Source organism: Terrapene carolina, unplaced genomic scaffold (genome assembly GCF_002925995.2).
Source record: "Terrapene carolina triunguis isolate 2854851 unplaced genomic scaffold, T_m_triunguis-2.0 Scaffold96, whole genome shotgun sequence".
Classification (NCBI taxonomy): Eukaryota; Metazoa; Chordata; order Testudines; family Emydidae; genus Terrapene; species Terrapene triunguis.
The window spans coordinates 69,110,394-69,130,931 of record NW_020664447.1 but is presented as its reverse complement, the minus strand read 5'-3'; the positions used below and the strand labels follow the sequence as shown (position 1 = coordinate 69,130,931).

The window sequence follows — 20,538 nt, the reverse complement described above, 5'->3', positions numbered from 1 at the left end:
TCAATATTGAGGTAGATGAGTGAGCTTTATTGATGAGGTCTGCAGTGCATAAGTATTCACACACTAAAGCATAGCTCCCAACATTTCAAGTAGCTAAAGTGGGACACAGTGCCGCTCATGTCTGGCTCCTATCCCGCTCCATAGCTAGAGACAGAGGTGTGTACGGACCAAATTTGATTGGCATTGCAATCTAGCACACTTTGTTGTGGTGCCACACAAATTTGGCCCGTGGGCCCCTCCATCTGCATCTATGGAGGGGCAGATGGGCCAGTCCTGAATGGTGCTGCAATCCCATGTGCCGGGTCACAATGCCACTTGATTTGGGGGCCCTCTCAAACAGGGAACCTGGAGACTCCAGCCTCCCACCCCAGGTGACCCTGAATGCAGAAATGTTCGCTTCAACTGAGGCAGGAGGTTTTGGCGGTCAAAATGGGATAGTACTGCAAAACCTGGGACTGTTGGGAGGTCTGCTAAAGTCCTTTCCTAACATTCATTAGGCTCAGTGCAAAACCTGTGATGAATTTCGTGGGGAACAGCCTCTTTTTAGTTGTCCAAAGTTCTGACCTGGAGTCTGGAGAGAATGTCCCCAAAACATTGCAGATGGAAGTCCAGATCTATTCTCGAATGCAGTACAAAATGTTTTCAAGCAAACTTGAAACTATTTTATACTCACCTGGACTGGAGTTTTGTGACGGGTCCAGAACTGAAGCAAGAAGCTTGCTTAGGTTCACAAAACTTTTGCATGAAGCTGGACCCAATTCCTCCTGCCTGGTCAAACTGTTGAGACTCTCACAACTCTATAGTTCACAAGAGGAAACTATACTTATTTTAATTAGGACTGTCAAGTGATTAAAAAAATTAATCACGATTAATTGTGCTGTTAAACAACAACAGAATACCATTAAATATTTTTGGATCTTTACTACATTTTCAAATATATTAATTTAAATTACAACACAGAATACAAAGTGTACAGTGCTCACTTTATAATTTTTATTACAAATATATTTGCACTGTAAAAAAAAAAAGAGATAGTATTTTTTTAATTCACCTCATACAAGTACTGTAGTGCAATCTCTTTATCGTGAAAGTTGACTTACAATTGTAGAATTATGTAAAAAAAAACTGCATTCAAAAATAAAACAGTGCACAACTTTAGAGCCTACAAGTCCACTCAGTCCTACTTTTTGTTCAGCCAATCACTCAGACAAACAAAGGTTTGGTTACAATTTGCAGGAGATAATGCTGCCTGCTTCTTATTTAGAATGCTACCTGAAAGTGAGAACAGGTGTTCGCATGGCACTGTTGTAGCTGGCGTTGCAGGATATTTACGTGCCAGATGCACTAAAGATTCATACGTCCCTTCATGCTTCAGCCATCATTCCAGAGGACATGCTTCCGTGCTGCTGATGGGTCCTGTTTGATAATGATCCAAAGATATGCGAAGTTCTTGTTTTTCTAACAAACACTTTCCCCTGCCTATTAGGAATTCTATCTCAACAGGATGCTAAAGAGTGCAACACCAGGATATTTCTTAATATCATGTACTCTGAACCAGGTTTCAGTTTTCAAGTGTACACAACATTTCGTCCTTTCTTTTACCTCAAAGGTGGTGGCCTTTATCTCATATCCAGGCAGGTTGTGTCACTGCAAGTCAGATATTCTGAACAAACCTTCTCTCTCGTGAATTCAGTTTGTCCTCAGGCATTTCACTGGCTAACTGGGAATCATTTCTAAATAGTAAATTAAACCGGTTTAGCAGTTTGACATACTGAATGGCTTAAGGCCAGCTAGTGTAAAATATTAAAATGTATTTTGTCAATAAAGAATAATTTCTATTTGATTCTTATGAGTGACTAGGAATAGGTAAGCATGGCTCACAACTGTGGTGAAATACAATGATACATTATAAAGCTGCACTTGTAACTGAGCTGAGTGTAAGAACACAACACAGTGTTTCAGATTATTGTCAAGGGGTTAACATTTTTGCTTTCTACCTTTTATGTTGATTTTAAAAAGTGACATCTTCCCTAGTTGGCACAATGGATTACTGCATTGCACCAAGTGCTGGCCCGTCTGAAAGACCATGAGATTAGAATAATGGCACGGATGGGGTAACCTCTTGGGTCTTGGCGGTGTTACATGTTTTCATCGCAAAGCTACACCTAGGGGCGATATTTATTATTAATTCAATTAGAGTCCAGGGGTCGGCAACCTTTCAGAAGTGGTGTGCCGAGTCTTCATTTATTCACTCTAATTTAAGGTTTCACATGCCAGTACTACATTTTAACGTTTTTAGAAGGTCTCTTTCTATAAGTCCATAATATATAACTAAACTATTGTTGTATGTAAAGTAAATAAGATTTTTAAACTGTTTAAGAAGCTTCATTTAAAATTAAATTAAAATGCAGAGCCCCCCTGGACCAGTGGACGGGACCCAGGCAGTGTGAGTGCCACTGAAAATCAGCTTGTGTGCCGCCTTCGGCACACGTGCCATAGGTTCCCTACCCCTGAATTAGACTAACTTACATTGTGTAGATGAATGCATAGAGCATACTCCCCAGAGTTACAATGAAGACTCAGCTCTGAGCTACTGGAGTACGTTCTCATGGAACAGATCCAATAGGGGAATGAAAGGAAGACTTTAACCATAGGCCAGGGTCTATGCTCTTTCAAGCTGGAGTAGCCTTTGTTAGAAGGGGGCAGTAAGGAGAGGTTGTAAAGAGGAGATGAAGCCTGTGATGAGTTTGCAAGGTCAAACTTCTGACCTGAGCCCTAGGTCCTATGTCTCCTGGAAGGGTCTTGCCTTGGGGAGACAAAGCATAGAAGGAAGACACATGGTAGCTGTGTGAGTCTAGGAGAACCTCGGTGTGCTGAAAGGTGCTCTCCATACCGATCCCCTCTTCTGCCTTCCAAAAACATTTGTATAATTGGCACAAACACTACTGGTTTTATTGCGAATGACCAGAGATGATCCCAAGCTGTGAAGTTTAGATGTGCAGGTGCTCAGAAACGACTGATAAGTGCAGTATAAATGTCTAGATAGAGGGGAATCCAGATCCAAATAGCCTCAAAGTTTATGCCTGGTCAGATATAGGGCTTTTGTTTCACCTGTTGTAGAGACAGAGCCTGTCCATAAAATTCAGGGAAAGATGTGAACTTCTCAAAGTTTCTGTTTGCCAGTGGAGTTCAGTTCAGGCCCATCTCAACTACTGGTGCCTGCTGCGGTACAGGGTACAGAACAGTTTCTCCTAGCAATAACTACATTGTCTCACTACACATCTGGTGTTATCCCAGTTTGCCTGAAGTGAAAGTTTGTAGTTTTGTTAGCACCCATCTGCTTCTTAAGATGAATATACTGCAGTGAAAATAACTCATTAATTAGTGCTTCATGCAATCTATGACCTGGCTTCAATGATATTATGAACTATTGTAAATATAGAGGAGTGAGGGATGGACAAAACCAGCTATGCACTACTTTTTAATTGCAGCCCTTTTGGATGAGGGGACTTTCATCAGATTGATCTGAAATTGAATTTTGAGAGGAAAAAAAGAAAGAAAAAGGTCTAATGTAATAAAAAGAAAACAGACCTGCCTGCGTCCATTGTGTTTAGCTCTCTGATTCCCATTTGGCCAAAGTGTAAGATTCAACAAAGGATTAGACAATTATTTTAATAAAAATAAGATCCGCAGTTATACTTGCTAAGGTAAAATTACCAGGATTACTCATCCTAATGGTTCAGGGATAAGATGATCAGTACCCTCTCTTTATAGTGTTATAGCTGACTACAGCAGCTCTACCCAGGACCGTAACAGGAAATAGTATGAGAACAGAGAGTTGGTAAGGAGGGAGGCTAGTCAGTAGTTACTGTCTGGGGCTCAACTATTTGCACTGCTAATGCAGTCAACCCCTGAGGTGTGCTTTGAGTTTTTTCCCTAAAGAGCAGAATTAGTAAAGAAACTTTAGACGCTGTGGCCCAGATCCATAAGAGTCCTTAGGTGTTGCAAGGCTGAGTGTTGCAATGCCTAAATTTTAGGCACTTAGAAAATCACAGGAACAAAACTATGATCCAGAAAACCTGGCTAGGCTCCCTATATAATGAATGGGAGAGAGAGGCACCATAGAATGCGATCCACAAAAGCCATCATGGTAGGCAGGAAGCCACCTAAGATAGTCCATGGGAGATGCTTACAACAGCAGGGGTGTTATGCCCCACCTCTCTCAGAGAGAGAGGCACCTATCTTTGCTTGGCATTCCATGAATGGGAACCCATCTCCTGGAGTCAGGTGGCTTAGGTGCCTAACCAGTTTCTTGCAGGAATGCATTAGACATCCACTTCACTCAACGCAAAACATACAGTGAAGGAGGAGGTGGAGGTGACTGGAGCAGGGGACTGGGCCCTGGGTCACCCACCTTTCTGGTGGATGCCCAACTGAACACTGAACTATAGACTCATTTTCTCTCTTTCATTATTTAGCCACAGTGAAATAGCTTCAACAGGAGAGATTAGAGGAGTCCTGTGTCAGAATATCCCACAGCTCAGTGGTTTGTACATGTGCCTCAGAGGAGAGAGAGCCCAGTTCAAAATCCTTTCTGCCCTGCTAACAGAGAGGCAGAAATTGTATCTGGATCTTCCCCATTGCAGGTGTAGTTCCTAACCCCTGGGTTATAAGTGCAACTGTTTCCATATTTTGAATGGTCCCTGATTCAGTAGGCAGCCTTTGAACCCACCTACTGGATCAGGCCCCACACGCAAGTTAGATGGCTGAATGCTGATCTTCCCTGTTTGTGAATTGCTCTGGGGCTTAGGCAGGAGATAGGCACCAAGACACCTAGAGGGAGTGTAGTGGGGCGGACTGCCCCACTCCCTGAGCGTATGGGCTGCAGCAGGCCAGTGGGCTTGCGCAGACGCACAGCCAATGGGAGAAGGACATAGTGGGAGCCAATCAGGGCCCAGGTTGGAGACAGCCAATCAGGACCAGGCTCAGCCCTATAAGAAGGCTGCCCAGGAAGGGCGCAGGCAGTCTGTCCCAGGCCTTTGATAGGGGAAGGTCTGTCTCCAGAGCAGGGAGACTAGCACCGTGGACAGCGCAGTGCTGGCCAGCCTCGGGGAGCAAAAAGGGCGCTCTAGCCTGAGGCCTGCCAGGCTGCAGGCCCTGAAGGGAAGGGCCTAGTGGGTGCAAGGGGCTGTAGGGGAAGCGGCCCAGGGAAGTAGACAGACGGAGGGGAGAGAAGGAGGACAGCGAGGCTGCCGCCAGAGGGTCCCTGGGTTGGGACCCAGAGTAGAGGGCGGGCCTGGGTTCCCACCTTCCCCCCTTGCAGTACACCCAGCCATTGGCCGTAGGGAGCGGCCATTACAGACCACGCCAGGTCCCTGACAGAAGGGATTAGACTGTGGGGTGTGTGGTTGACCACGGTGGCTGGACATAGAGACTGCTGATTGACACCCCCCCACCCCCCACAAGGGTGTGTGGAAGGACTAAGGGGCACTGCCGGAGGGCAGTGGTCCTGAAGAGGATGCCGCGAGTTGGTCAGCGACGTGGGCTCAGAGGCCAACTGAGGGCAAGACAGCGGGCGGGATACCACCGAGAGGGGATGCTCCACTGGACTGAGCTAATTCCCGGAGTAACCAGTAGGAGGTGCTGCGGTGGTAAGTCCCAACCTTGTTACAGGGCAGCAGCAGTGGGCATTCCTGAAGACTGAAACCAAGGGCACTTTTACTCTGAAAATGTAGGCACCGACAGGGTTCGGCAGGAGTTTTGTGGATTGCAGCAGAGTCAAAACTGGGATTTAGGTGCCTAAGCCCTGGACTAAGTCTGGGATGTAGGCCCTGAAATACCTTTATAGATCTGAGCCTACCTGCCTGACCGGAGCACTGTTATAAGCCAACCGGCCTGTGCTGGCCCTTTGACAATAGACCAAAGATAAATTGGATGACTTGAATAAGATGGAAGAAAAAAGCCCTAAACAGAGCAGAAAGAGGGACTTCTGAACAAAATACTGAAGGAAGTGTGGAAAGACTGGCCACACAGTATAGAAAAGTAATTGTAACCTTCTGAGAGTTGACTCTCTCGTGCATCCTGTTTATGGAAGCTATTTTCTCTACATGTCCTCATCTCCTCTCTGTTCCTGTTCTTCACTTTTTAAATGATAAACTTTAGGGGAGACAAAAAGAAAACTATTAGATTTATCCAAATGACATGTGATCCATTTCCTATAAGAGTATGGGGACAACATTCAGATAGAATCTAATATTATAAATCTAAGTAGTGCTTGGGTTATGAATTCTTGCGGGGAACGTGATGTCTGGTGGCTAAAACACAGGATCAGAAAGCAGGAGATTTAAATTTAATTCCTGTTTCTATTACTGATGTTCTCCATTTCCTTGGGAAAAGTCAAACATTTTTGTCCTGCAGTCTCCCTTTCTGTAAAATGTATGTAACAACACAGGGGGCTGTGAGGTTCAGTTCATAAAAATTTGAAATTCTCAAATAGAAGATGCTGTAGAAGTGCAGTGTACTAGCAGCCAGAGTCAGCCTCTGGTTGGAGGGCCCAGAAAAGTAACCAGGAATGTCAGCTTTCATTCTAAAAGAAAGGAACTTTCTAAAACTTTTTTCCTTGTAAGGAGTCTTGAAAATGTAGCCAGTGAAAACTGGTGATTGAGACAGAAAACTTGAAACTGATTGTTCCTGAAGATCAGACTCCACACGCTTGAAGTTTGGGCTGGCCTTTAAGTGCTCTGCGCTTCTGATAATCAAGCCACTTACAGTATCTGGGTGTCTAAAATATGGCCTTGAGGCCCAACTTTAGGCATACATTTTTGAAAATCTTGACATTTGGCTCTAACTTCTCCATGCCTCAGTTTCCACATAGCTAAAATGGGGATAATAATTGTCTATTTCCCTGGGGGATTATAGTAATTTATTAGTTAATGTTGTAAAAGACTATATAAATCCTAAACTCGCCTAGCTGTCCACAAAATGTTTCAATGGTTGGTGACCTTACAGGTCCCAGAACAGCAGCTTATTTGGGCAATTGTCCATTGCAAAGCTTTTCTAGATGTTGGCCACGCCTGGATGCCATTCCTGCAGCAGCAGTGCTATAACATTTATATCTATTTTAAGAATTCTTAATTAGTTTTTAAATGTCATTTTTTCATTTTCATAGAGTGAATACTTTAACAGTGATACCCCAACATGAGGTGTGGCAGGGTTATAACTTTTTCATTGTATTGTATTGCAGTCAAGACAAAGCACCTATAGAAAGAATATATTACGTGAGAAACAATCATTAGGATCAGGAGAATGAGATTTCCAGGAACTCATTTTATTTTACATTTTGAATGACCATATCTTAAAGAGGGGCAGCTACTTGGTTGTAAGTATCAGGAAAGACCAGGGCCGGTGCAACCCATTAGGTGACCTAGGTGGTCGCCTAGGGCACTAACATTTGGGGGGCAGCGACCGCAGCAGCCGGACCTTCCGCCGCCTCTGTTGGGGATGGCATTTTGGGGGCGGGACCTTCCGCCGCCTCTGTTGGGGGCGGCATTTTGGGGGCGGGACCTTCTACCGCCTCTGTCGGGGGTGGCATTTCGGGGGTGGGACATTCCGCCGCCTAGGGCGGCAAAAAAGCTGGCAAGGCTCCTGGGAAAGACTAATATCTACTTAAAAAAAATCCATTAGATCTCATTTTCCTTGAGATGCTTGTGGAATGGCAGCCATACAATATCAATATCACCTTGTGTCATTAGTTCTTGTATCCTGTTAACTTTTCCATTAGTAGCTCTTCCTAAATCCTCTCAAAGCTTTTTTCTAGTCTAAGAACATCTTTATTTCCATGTGGCTGTAATTTCACATAGCTGAAACCCTAACAGATTAGAGATCATCTGACATTCTGTTAATTATACTTCCTAGTAGCTGAAAGGTCCAGCAAATTAAACTATGAATCACACAGAAGTTTATTCCCAGTTACATCCTCTGTTAGTTTAAGGATGTCTTCCTGAAATAAGTTGATCTATGGGGGACTCCAGAAGATGTGTGGGAGACTGCAGGTGATACCACATACAGCCTGAGTGTCCTTTCACTTATCCCGGAGTAAGACCGGAAGAACTCCAATAGCCTATGGAGTTACACCTGTATAAAACCAAGATGAGGAGAACCAGGCCCATCGTCTCCACCAGCTATCACAGGCGTTCTAGTGCAACTACTGGAGAAATGCATGCTGAGACAATGTCCTCTTGTACTTAATCATCGACAGATCATGTCCACATTGTGTCCCCAATCATCGACAGAGTGAGCAATGCACCGGGGGTATGTATCCCACAGTGCAGTGTTGTGGGAAGGAAGAGCTGATCGCTGCATATTTTGGGATTCTCTCACAGCCCCCCTCAGCTGCCGAGAGCAGCATCATGAGTAGCTCTGGGAGCTCGCCATGTTGAGGGATGGCAAAGCAGCACAGCAATCTGTCCCCCTCCCCCTGCAGCAGTCTGTCCCCCTGCTGCTATGTTCCTAGTGCAGGGCAGAACAGGAGCATTCCAATGATTTGCTCTTTGTTTGTTCCCCAAAGGGGGCAGCACACAGATACTTCCTGGAGCTTTGAAAGAGGAGGGGCGCATGGCTGCAGAGCAGCAGAGATCAAAACACTGAGCAGAGCAATCAGGGCAGGCATTGTGGGATACTGGCGGAAGCCAGTTCTGTTGACAAAACAATCAGCAGTGTCTACACTGGCTCTTTGTCGACAATAAAGGAAGGGGAAAAGACAAAAGTCTCTTGTAGGGATGGAAGTTTTTTGTCGCCAAAACTGGATGTTTTTTGGGACAAAAGTTCCATTGCAGTGTATACGCTCTTGCTGTTTTGTCACCAAAAGGCAGTTTTTTGAAGACAAAACTTGCCAGTGTAGACAAGCCCTCGGGTTGAAGATAAAAGTGAAAGCTCATAAAATGCGCTTATTGCCACAATGATCGTGCTCATTCCATTTTGTTTTAAAATAAATTCATATAGTGAAATTGTAGCTGGAATGAAAGTCAAGTTGGAGGTCAGCAAAGGAGGGTCGGTTGTACTTGCCCTACGGTACTTGGGTGAAAACCTGATCAATAACCAACTTTAATTGATGTCAATGTAGCCAGGTTGTCACCCCTGGGCTTTTCCTCTGCCTAAGGATTGCAGGTTCTTGGTTGGGCATGATATCCATAGAACGCCATGCAGCACGCCAACTCAGTAACCTTCAAGGAAAAGTCTGATTATGAATGGGGCCTTAGCCTGTCATTCTGTTTCAGCTTCACTTGGCTGCTCCCCCGGGGTTGCATGCTGGGAATTCATGAGACAGATTTGAAATACGCAGTAGAGATGATGGAGAAGCTGATTGAAGCAAAAATACAGAATTTATATGGAAAAACTTGGGCTAATTAATTCCCACTCATATAAGACAATCAGGAAATGACAATATTAATATTTGCACTTATATGGCACCTTTCAACTAAGAATCACAAAGCACTTTACATGCACTGGACAAAATTACTGAGCTCTCTGGCTGTTCTGCCTGAGTGAAGACCCATTGATTTGGGCCATTGATTACTATTTTTAGTACAATGGGCCTGATTCTTACATACACTATGCCCCCTTATACTCTGTCAGTGTAAAGGGCCCTTAAAGTGGGTGTACATTTCATTTATGTTCACTTTAAGTTCCCTTTACATGGCTAGAGCAGTATAAAAGACCCTCAGTGTAAATGAGAATCAGGCCTTATGCATGATAGCAGTTTTTTTACTCTTTGTCCTGAATTGCTGTTTTGTACATTGTTAAACAGCTGCCACTTGCAACAAGGGTGGCAGAACTTCTCTGATGGGTCACATCATTCATAGCAGGATGACTTGGGCATCATCTTCATCTCCAGCACTGCTCCATTTCTCTTGACCTCCCTCATTGCTATGATGCAAGGTTATGCTCTTAACTTATAAAAATGACACTACTTAGCTCTTGTATTGCACTTTTCAAGAGGAAAATGACTTGCCTAAGGTCACTGGGAGAGCCAGGTATAGAAGCCAGCTCTCTTGAGACTTAGTCCAGTGCTCTAGTCACTAGGTCACCATGCCTAGGATAGTGGATAGTAGTCTTGGATTAAAGGGATTATTTTTCTTATTTGGTCAGAAAAAACCCAAGCAACCACAAATACAAAAACACTTTAAATTTACTGTATTTCATAGAGAGAATTATAAGTATGAGGTTTTTTTTCCCTAATAGATCCTCTCTTGTATAGAGGCATTTTAAAGAAGTAGCTACTGTAGTTAGTATAAATCTAATACTTCATTCATTTTAAATTGTCAATTAACAAGTTTAGACTCAAAATTAGATGAAAGTTTGTAACTATCAGAGAAGTGAAGTTCTGGAACAGCTTTCCAAGGAGAGCAGTGTGGGGCAAAAACCCTAACTGGCTTCAAGACTGAGCTCGATAAGTTTATGGAGGGGATGGTATGAAGGGACTGCCTACAATGGCAGGTGGCCCATCGGCGACTGCCAGTAGCAAAAATCCCCAATGACTGGAGACAGGACACTAGATGGGGAGGGCTCTGTGTTACTACAGAGAATTCTTTCCCTGGTATCTGCCTGGTGGGTCTTGCCAACATGCTCAGGGTCTAACTGATCACTATATTTGGGGTCAGGAAGGAATTTTCTTCAGAGTCAGATTGGCAGACAGCCTGGAGTTTTTCACCTTCCTCTGCAGCATGGGGCCTGGGTCACTTGCAGCTATAAACTAGTGTAAATGGTGAATTCTCTGTAACTTGAAGTCTTTAAACTGTGATTTGAGGACTTCAGTAACTCAGCCACAGGTTAAGGGTCTATTTCAGGAATGGATGGGTGAGGTTCTGTGGCCTGCATTGTGCAGGAGGTCAGACTAGATGATCATGATGGCCCCTTCTGACCTTAGTCTGAGTAATCTATGTTGGGATTCTTGTTCTATTTAAGTGTATTTTTGTACTGGGCTAAAGCTTCACAAGACAATTATATTGTCTTATCTATTATTTATTTAATGAAATAACAGTGCAAAATTCCATTGCTTTGTTCAGAGACTCCAAGCATCAAATCACTTGGGATGTATGACATGGTTTACAATTTAGCAAGACTCTTCTGATGCTAATGTCTGAGGCTTAATCCCACTGCATATTTGGTCCTTGTCAGGTTGATATGATTCTCTTGCTCCTTAATAAAATAGTCAATGTCACATCCTACCAGAAGCTATGAGGCATGAGGTTATCTCTGCTGTATAAAGCATGCAGTCATCATTAGGTCCGTAGACAGCACTATTACTATTTGGATGCATTCTTGATTTGGCCCATGAAAAGCAATCATTGAATTGAAGTTGATATAAACTGTTTTTCAGGCAAAAATTAGAGCATGGTAATTAATGTGGCCATAGCTCCAGAAGCTGAACTGAAAATTAAGGATGTGGAATTCAAAGAAGGAATTTATATAGGAATGCAAGAGGAAAGCATTGTAGATTAAGTTGAAACTGTGTATTAATCTTCTACATATCATTTGTTTATGTAGTGTCCAATGTGTGTTGGATACTTTATGGGCAAAGACCAGGTCCTCATCCCTAAGAACTTAACATTTAAATAGAAACATAATAGGACAAGAGAATACAAAAATAAAGGGAGCTGGTAGGTAAGTGAAGGACAAGGGTTACAATTATAAGGTCATGAGTTGGCTTTGATTCTATGCACATCCTGTTTCTTGTTGTTTTGTTGGGTTGGTTAAGGTAGAACTGGCAAACAGATTGTCTAAAAAAATTGTTGGCAACTTAATGAGTCTTCAGAACATTATTGTAGGACTGGGAATAAAGGTGACTCTACAGCAAGCATCCCTTAACAATCACTGAAGGGGAAAAAAACAAGGAGAGGAAGAGTCTAAAGAAAAGTTATTATCTTCCTAATGAGAAGTCATTATAATAGAGAAACAAATGCAGCAGGAACATCCTTTTGTCTACTTGATGATAGGAATCCATTTGGAGGAGAATGATGGTGAGGGAGGCAGTGACTATAAAGTTAAACACAATCCTTGGAAGGGATTTAATAGAACTGGAAAGGAAGGAAAAAAGTGGAAGAGTGATATTTTTGACTTTTTTTTTTTTGCCAAATTTCTGCCCTTGCATACATTTGGGCCGCTTCCACTGAATAACCCTCCAAATGCTGAAGAGAGTTTGTGTGTTGTATTTGTCCTCTGTTGATAAGGAAAACATTTTTTTTCTTGGCTTTGGACTCTTTTGAAGAAGCAAAAGGAGCTAGAACACTAGCTGAGCCAAATAATAGCACTTCCCTCCAAGGAACCCAGAACCAGTCCTCTTGACATCCTAGTCTACTTATCCCTCGCCTTCAAATCAGCAGTTCATAGCACCACCTCCCAGCTGTCCTGCTGCCTATGGGCTTGTATTCATTAGTCTTTTTTAAATCTCAAATTGATTGCCAATTAAATGAAGGCAGTTAACATACTTATAAAGACTAGTGTGCACAAACATGTGTACAAATGTTTGTAGCCTGGATCAAATGTTGGTGTGGCACAGCAATACTCTAGCGATGAGTGTCACAGAAACGTCTATAAATAAATCTCCCCAGAGCTTTCCCACATAATAACAGGAAAAGAAAACCAAATATCAATAATGATTAGACTGCATAGTGGGCCCAGGTAATTCTGTAAGGCACCCCTGGAACAATGATGAACAGGGTATAAATAGAGGGCAATCTGTACCAATCTGTATGCCTCATCAGAGCCACTTACAATACAGGATGATAGAAAAGTGAGTATGCAGCCTGCGAGGGGATGTGGTGTGTCATATTATGAAAATGAAACCAGGGAAAGAACTAGGATATTTAACATACCAGCAGAACTTCTAAAAGTGGTTGACTGTGGTATTGATCTCATGTGGAAAAAATTACAATGATGTATGGATGACTAGAAATTGGCCAGACAACTGGATGAAGGAAATCTTTCTGCCCTTATCAAAGAACACGGATATAACAGAGTACCGTACCTTCAGACCATCTCCTTGATATCATACATGAGTAAAGTATTGCTCTACATAATTCAGGGTGGCATGAAGTGAATTATAGAAGCAGGTCTACCACCACCACCAGCTGGTTTCAGAGAGGGACATGATTAAATCATGACTATCTGTGTCAGGCACTAGGAGTCTTGAATCCAGGCCCAGGGGGTGGCCAAACAAGAGCCTTCCCCTCTGCTTTACCCCAGAGCAAGGCCAGATGAGGAAACTGTAGCTAATACCTCACTGCCAGAGGCTACACCTGTTGACTCAGCAGGGTCAGGTGACTAGCAGCAGGCTTCTGTTGGATACCACCATGCACAAAGCTTCCTGTTTTTGTCCCACTGGTTGCCTGAGAAACTAGTTGCTAGGTCTGCTGCTGACTAGACCCCTGAGACCAAATTCCTGTCTTCTTGCCTGGTTCCTGCTCTTTGCTCCTGTTACCACAGCTTTATCCTCATTCCTGCCTCCTTGCCTGGTTCCTGCTCTTTGCTCCTGTATTGCTCCTTGTTCTTGGTTCCTGCTTCCTAATCCTAATTCTAGCAACTGACTGCGGTTTAACCCTTGGCGTTACTTCTGATTCTGATTGTGGCTTAATCCTTGGCATGTCTACTGACTCTGACACTGGCACTGACCCCTGATTTGGCTTCTCACTCTGGCTTTCACCTTTGATGTGACTTCTGATGGTGACACTGACTCCACCCCTGTCTCTGACCACTAGGTCAGAGCAGCCTATTATGGGCAATGACAATCTGTCATATCACTGAAAAATGTAGAGAGTATAATCTCCCCATTAATTATGTTTTACTACTTCAAATCATCTGATCCCTCAGACATGACTATCTCTAGGGGATACTAGCAGATGTGGCGATTCTAAACGTTTAATAGAACTCATCAAAATTCTCTACTGTTAACAACAGAGTACATTGTGAACAGCAGCAGGTGACAGTGAGTGGTTTTGGGCCAGGTGTGGGACAAGGCTGTGCTTTGTGCCTAGGTCTTTTCAACACGTATGCAGAATTTATCACATGACAAGCCTTGGAAGGTTTTTATAAAGTGAATGGAGCTGGTGTTTCCTTTGGTGGACACCTCTTAACTGGCCTCAGATTTGCTGAGGATGAGACACTCTTTGCTACAACCATTAATGCAATGCAGTGAATGTTGGAGTCTGTAAAAACAGTTAGTGAGGATATGGACTATCCCTGAACATGGCAAAACGAAATGCATGTACATTGATACAATCAATAAAAACAGGATGAAAGTAGACATCACAATCAATGGTCAAGCTGTAGAGGAGGTATATGAATGTATTTATCTGGGATCATACATATCCAACCAAAGAAGCTGTTCCAAAGAAATCGGAAGAAGACTAGGGATGGCTTGCCCGGCCATGGCCTCCCTTACGAAAGTATGGAAAAACTGTGACAGCTGGAAATGTATGAAGGTTCGACTGGTGAAAAGCTTCTTCTTTTTCCATAGTGACTTAGGGATGTGAATTCTGGGAAACGAATGCTGCTGAGAAGAGGAAACGTGAAGCCTTTGAAATGTGCTGCTGGGGAACTCTTGCATATCTTCTGGATGAGAAAGACGATGAACACTTAGGTTAGAAATATTATTGGAGAGACATGGACTCTGCTCTTGGAAATCAACAGACACAAACTTAAGTACTTTGGTCACATGATCAGGCATAGAGGTGGAAATAACTTTCTCAAAGTTGTCATGGAACGAATAGTGGTGGATCATTATAGTAGGGGATGACCAGTGAAGTGATAATAATGGAGATATTCTATCTCCTAGAGCTGGAAGGGACCTTGAAAGGTCATCGAGTCCAGCCCCCTGCCTTCACTAGCAGGACCAAGTACTGATTTTGCCCCAGATCCCTAAGTGGCCCCCTCAAGGTTTGAACTCACAACCCTGGGTTTAGCAGGCCAATGCTCAAACCACTGAGCTATCCCCCCCCAATGAATAGGAGGTGTGCAGCATATCAGTGGGAGGTCAGCTGCAAAGTTAGTGATGGATCAAAAAGGCTTCTGAAAATTCTTCTATGAGGTCACCAGGATTTAGACATGAATAAATGGACTTTACTTATTCTTTTGCAGGTGAGGAAACTGAAGTATAGATAGGTTAAATTAGTATCCCAAGCAAAAAACTGCACCCAGTTCTCCTAATGTCCAGCCATGTGCTCTAAACACTTGACAGTGAATCCTATCTAATATCCATCACCACTCTTAAAATTCATAGACCATGTGAGAAAAAGCTATTTCAGTTACCCTTCCAGCCAGTGTATTCCCATATAGTTGTAATATAAGCAAGGTTGCTGAGTGAGGTCATCCCATCACCACCACATCAGTTGTGCCCTTGAACAGCTTTTGCTGTTGTATGTATCTGAATTTCTGTAAAGACACAGCTGTGCTAAATATCTTAGTCCTGAAATGCCTTAGTCCTTGTCTTGAAATGTCTCTTCTGATTTTGGAGAAGTGCTTTGTACTGGTGCCTTATAGGCCAGGAGTAAAAAGCATAATTCCACAAGGACTTGGAGCCAAGTTTAGATCTGTGAATAAATGGTGAATGTTTTTCTGTAAAATTGTGTGAATATTTTCAGCTTTGTTGTAGGCATTTTCCTTCCCCTCTAATTTTGCTTTTGAGCAAAGGTTTTGATCACATGGAATATTTGCATTGAAAAAAATGAACATTGAAAATTTGAACTTCTAAGCCACCTACCACTCTGAAGGGGCCTATTTTCAAATGAAAAGCCATTGAAGACTGATACCTTTATTTTGCCAACATGGGACCTTTTTTCAAGTCTATAAGAAATTAAGAGAATTCTTTTTCATAGAATGATAGAATATCAGGGTTGGAAGGGACCTCAGGAGGTCATCTAGTCCAACCCCCTGCTCAAAGCAGGACCAATTCCCAACTAAATCATCCCAGCCAGGGCTTTGTCAAGCCGGGCCTTAAAAACCTCCAAGGAAGGAGATTCCACCACCTCACTAGGTAAAGCATTCCAGTGCTTCACCACCCTCCTAATGAAATAGTGTTTCCTAATATCCAACCTAGACCTTCCACACTGCAACTTGAGACCATTGCTCCTTGTTCTGTCATCTGCCACCCCTGAGAACAGCCGAGCTCCATCCTCTTTGGAACCCCCCTCGGGTAGTTGAAAGCAGCTATCAAATCCCACCTCATTCTTCTCTTCTGGAGACTAAACAATCCCAGTTCCCTCAGCCTCTCCTCATAAGTCATGTGCTCCAGACCCCTAATCATTTTTGTTGCTGTATGAGTACTTTCTTTAGAGGTAGAAAATGATTACAAAAAGTGTAAATGTTTCAAATGGAGTTTAAAGACTTAAATGGCTTGGATTCTGGGTACTTTGGGGACCCACTCTTACCTTGTGGGACACTACAGCAATTGAGATCCATTGAGGCATTTGAGCTAGAATCCCTAGTTTAAATGGGAAGGGGTTGCTGACAGAGCCTTCTTAGTGAGGGGCCAGGGCTGGCCCACAACATTTTGGCACCTGAGGCAGGGAGCTCAAATGATGCCTCCATGCCCCCTCGCTTGGGCCAAATCTTTGAAAGGTCTCAATTCTGTCTTCTTCCCGTTCTACTCCTCTCATGGTACTGCTCTGCTACCTACCCCAATAAAGGAGAACTAACAACTTAAAATGCCTTGTTCAAAAATTTTAAGTAACACTTAACTTTCAAACTCCTGAACAGCAAATGTAACTTTTCTTGTCTGCATAGTAAACACTGGCATTTTTGTGTTTGAATAATCAAAGTGGTGCTTTCCGTGCCTTCTTGGTTGCAAAGATTTGAACTGCTTCCTGCTGAAGGTCCACAGTCTGGGCCAGCTCATGCTCTATTGAGATGGTTGCAAGGCCGACCAGCCTCTCCTGTGTCATTGTGGAGCGTAGCTGTGTTTTTATTAACTTCAGCTTGGAAAAGCTGTGTTCTCCACTGGCAACTGTTACAGGAAGTGTTAGAAGTATGCACAGAGCAACAAAAGCATTTGGAAAGAGGGTGGTCATCTTATTTGTGCACATATATTCCAGAACAGCCTTCGGAGTTGATCCTGCTGAAATGTATCTTGAAAGGGCTTTCAGTTCATCACCTAAATCACTCGCATCAATATCGCTCATGTCATCATGTATCAACACTGTCTCTAGCCCTGCATTGCTGGTGTAGGTCTTCTTCAGGTCTAGTGAGAAGTTTTGGAATATCCTACAACATCCCAAATATACTGCTGTGTTCCTTGAGCTGCATGAAACGTTCTTCAACAGACTCTATTGCACAATCTAGCACCTGGTTAAAGAATTCAACTTTGAATTGTTGTTTGGGGTCTCTTATGGGATTATCCCGTGCCTTGTAATCAAAATGTCTTCTTCGGTGACTCTTGTATTCTTGAATGGGTGGGAATATAGCTTCAGTGTGAAGTTCTTCTGCCAACTTCTGTGTACTCTTCAGAACGTTTTGAAATCCCTCATCTGACCAGTAAGACTGTAGGTATGACTTTGCTTTGTCCAGTTGTTCCATTGCTCCAGATATATCAAGGTCAACACCTTGGAGTCTCTTGCTTACAACGTTTATTTCAAACAGTATGTCATGACACAACAATAAGCCACACAGAAATTTGAAGTTATATGTTTCTGGTGATTCCATTTCCCTCCGCCACTGTTCTCCCTTGAACAGTTCCTGTCATAGCATTATCCTCCATAATGGCAACTATGGCATCTATCTTCCCAATTTGGTGTTTGATAGGCTTTATCGTCTGCACTCAACTTTCCCATCGTGTGGCACTCAGTGGTTTCAGTGTCAGAGAGGATGTTCCCAGATGTTGCTTCAAAATTTGCCATCGATGAGTTGATGCAGAGAAAAATACATAGATGCTTTGAATTACATTTAAAAAATTCAGCAGCCAATGTGCCCTGGAGGGAAAATTCCTTCCCGACCCCAAATATGGCGATCAGCTAAACCCTGAGTATGTGGGCAAGACTCACCAGCCAGACACCCAGGAAAGAATTCTCTGTAGTAACTCAGATCCCATCCCATCACAAGCCATGGGGCATATTTACCGCTAACACTGCTCTACAGCCAAAATGCTTCTGAAATAAATGTAGTCAAACTTTACTAATTCTGGGTCACTGAGAACGAAAATGATGCTTAAAATTGTTGATTGGCTCTAGTTTTCAAGATATGCTATTGGGTCAGTATATACGACCCTTGACTTGGGAATGGCGGAGGATAAGTGAGTTATAAAGGGAAGGGATCTCAATGTAAACCAGAAATGACTAAAATACATCTTTGACTGGATCTATGAATAAATCTATGACTGGGTTTGGACAGTACTTGCTTTTTAGGCAAAACAATGAATGATGCAATCTGAAGCTGGTATTGCGTCATACATGATATGAATTGCATCATGTTATTCCTAGAAGTCATGGATGATGCAGTCATAATGAAGCCTACATCACTCTGCTGAACAAATTGCCCTATATCAGCTCTAGAAATCATACAGTGTCGTGCTCTCTTATTTGTCAGTGTTTGATTTTGCAAAGGGACACATTTCTGTTTAGCCAAAGTGAGCAGAGATGCCTCGTCCTTGTGTGAACAGTGCAGATAACTTCTGCTATGTTTGTGGTGAAGTGACTTTTGCATCACAAAAGCGCAGTATAACCACTATGGTTAAGAAAGCCTATCACCTTTATTTTGGCTGCAAAATTGGAGATCAGGACAAGAGGGGGGCCCCACACATATGCTGCAACACTTGTGCAACAAATCTTCACCAATGGTTGAACAGGAAAATGAAATCTATGCCTTTTGCAATGCCCATGATTTGGAGAGAGGCAACAGATCATACCAGCAATTGTTACTTCTGCATGGTGCCTCCAGTTGGGAAAGGTATGTCAAAGAAGAAAAAGTGGACTGTGCATTATCCAAACATTCCATCAGCTATACGCCCAGTACCCCACGGAGAAGGACTGCCGGTTCCTGATGCACCAGAATCATTCTCACTTGAGTCAGACGAGGAAGAGGAAGAGGATGAAACTTCTGGTCCTGAACCATCAATGTCACAGGACCCACATTTCCCCCCATCCTCCTCCTCTGAACCACACCTCATAACACTGGGTGAACTGAATGACCTTGTCAGGGATTTGGAACTACCCAAGAGTAAGGCAGAGCTGTTGGGCTCCAGACTAAAACAGTGGAATCTCCTGGCAGGTGATGTTAGGGTTTCCATGTTCCGTGACCGTCAAAAGGATCTTGTCCCATTCTTCTTCATGGAAGGTGATCTTGTAGCCTGCAACAACATCGATGGTGTGATGGCAGCCCTCAACATCGTTCACGATCCAGATGAGTGGAGACTGTTCATTGATTGATCGAAGACGAGTCTTCAAGCTGTTTTACTGCATAATGGCAATGTTTTGCCATCAATTCCAGTTGGTCATGCAGTCCATATGAAGGAAACCTATGACAACATGAAACAACTTTTGAGGTGCATAAACTATGACCAACATCAGTGGCAGTTTTGTGGCGATTTGAAGGTTGTTGCTCTCTTGCTTGGTCTGCAGACTGGATACACAAAGTACTGCTGTTTTCTCTGCGAATGGGATAGTCGTGCAAGAGATTCCCACTACATCAAGAAAGATTGGCCACTCCGACAGTCATTGGAGCCTGGGAGGAAAAGTGTTCAGCATCCACCACTTGTTGAATCAAGGAAGATTTTGTTACCACCCTTACACATCAAGCTGGGCCTGATGAAGAACTTTTTCAAGGCCATTGACAAAACACAAGCAGCTTTCAAGTACCTCCGTGGAAAATTTCCAAGGTTAAGTGACGCTAAGATAAAGGAAGGTGTCTTTGTTGGTCCTCAGATTCGTGAACTTCTTTGAGATGATGCATTTGACCATGCACTGCGTGGCAAGGAAAAGACGGCATGGAAAGCCTTCCAGTTAGTGGCAATAAATTTTCTCGGAAACAACAAGGCAGACAACTACAGGTTGTTGGTGGAAAACCTCCTCAAGGCATACAAAAGCCTTGGTTGCAACATGTCACTAAAGATACATTTTTTGCACTCTCATCTAGATTTTTTTCCACCGAACTGCGGAGCAGTGAGTGATGAGCACGGCGAGCGATTTCACCAGGACATTGCAACAATGGAGAAACGCTATCAGGGCAAATGGAGCCCATCAATGCTTGCAGACTATTGCTGGACAGTGACAAGAGATGCTCCATTTAATGAATACAAGAGACAAGCCAAGAAGCGCCGAATAGACACTGAATAGGACTAAACTATGTACATAATAGTTTTTTGCCTTTTGTTTCATAATAAATGTTATTTATATAACCCTTTTGCTGATTTTTAAAGTGTTACATAAACAGGACAGGTGAAATATTATCATGTAAAGCAACCATAAACACATGAAAAGACCTAGGTTTACAATTTATGATTAAAACTCTACTATCTACACAATATACATAGACATAAAATGTAAAAACTTAAATATC

The 20,538-nt window shown here is 43.0% G+C and overlaps 1 protein-coding gene across 1 annotated transcript in view; it reads left to right on the top strand.

The window, feature by feature from the left end:
- Positions 1-20,538, top strand: part of KCNK10 (potassium two pore domain channel subfamily K member 10) — a 103,029-nt gene that overhangs the window by 42,691 nt on the left and 39,800 nt on the right. The gene's annotated exons all lie outside the window — the stretch shown is intronic.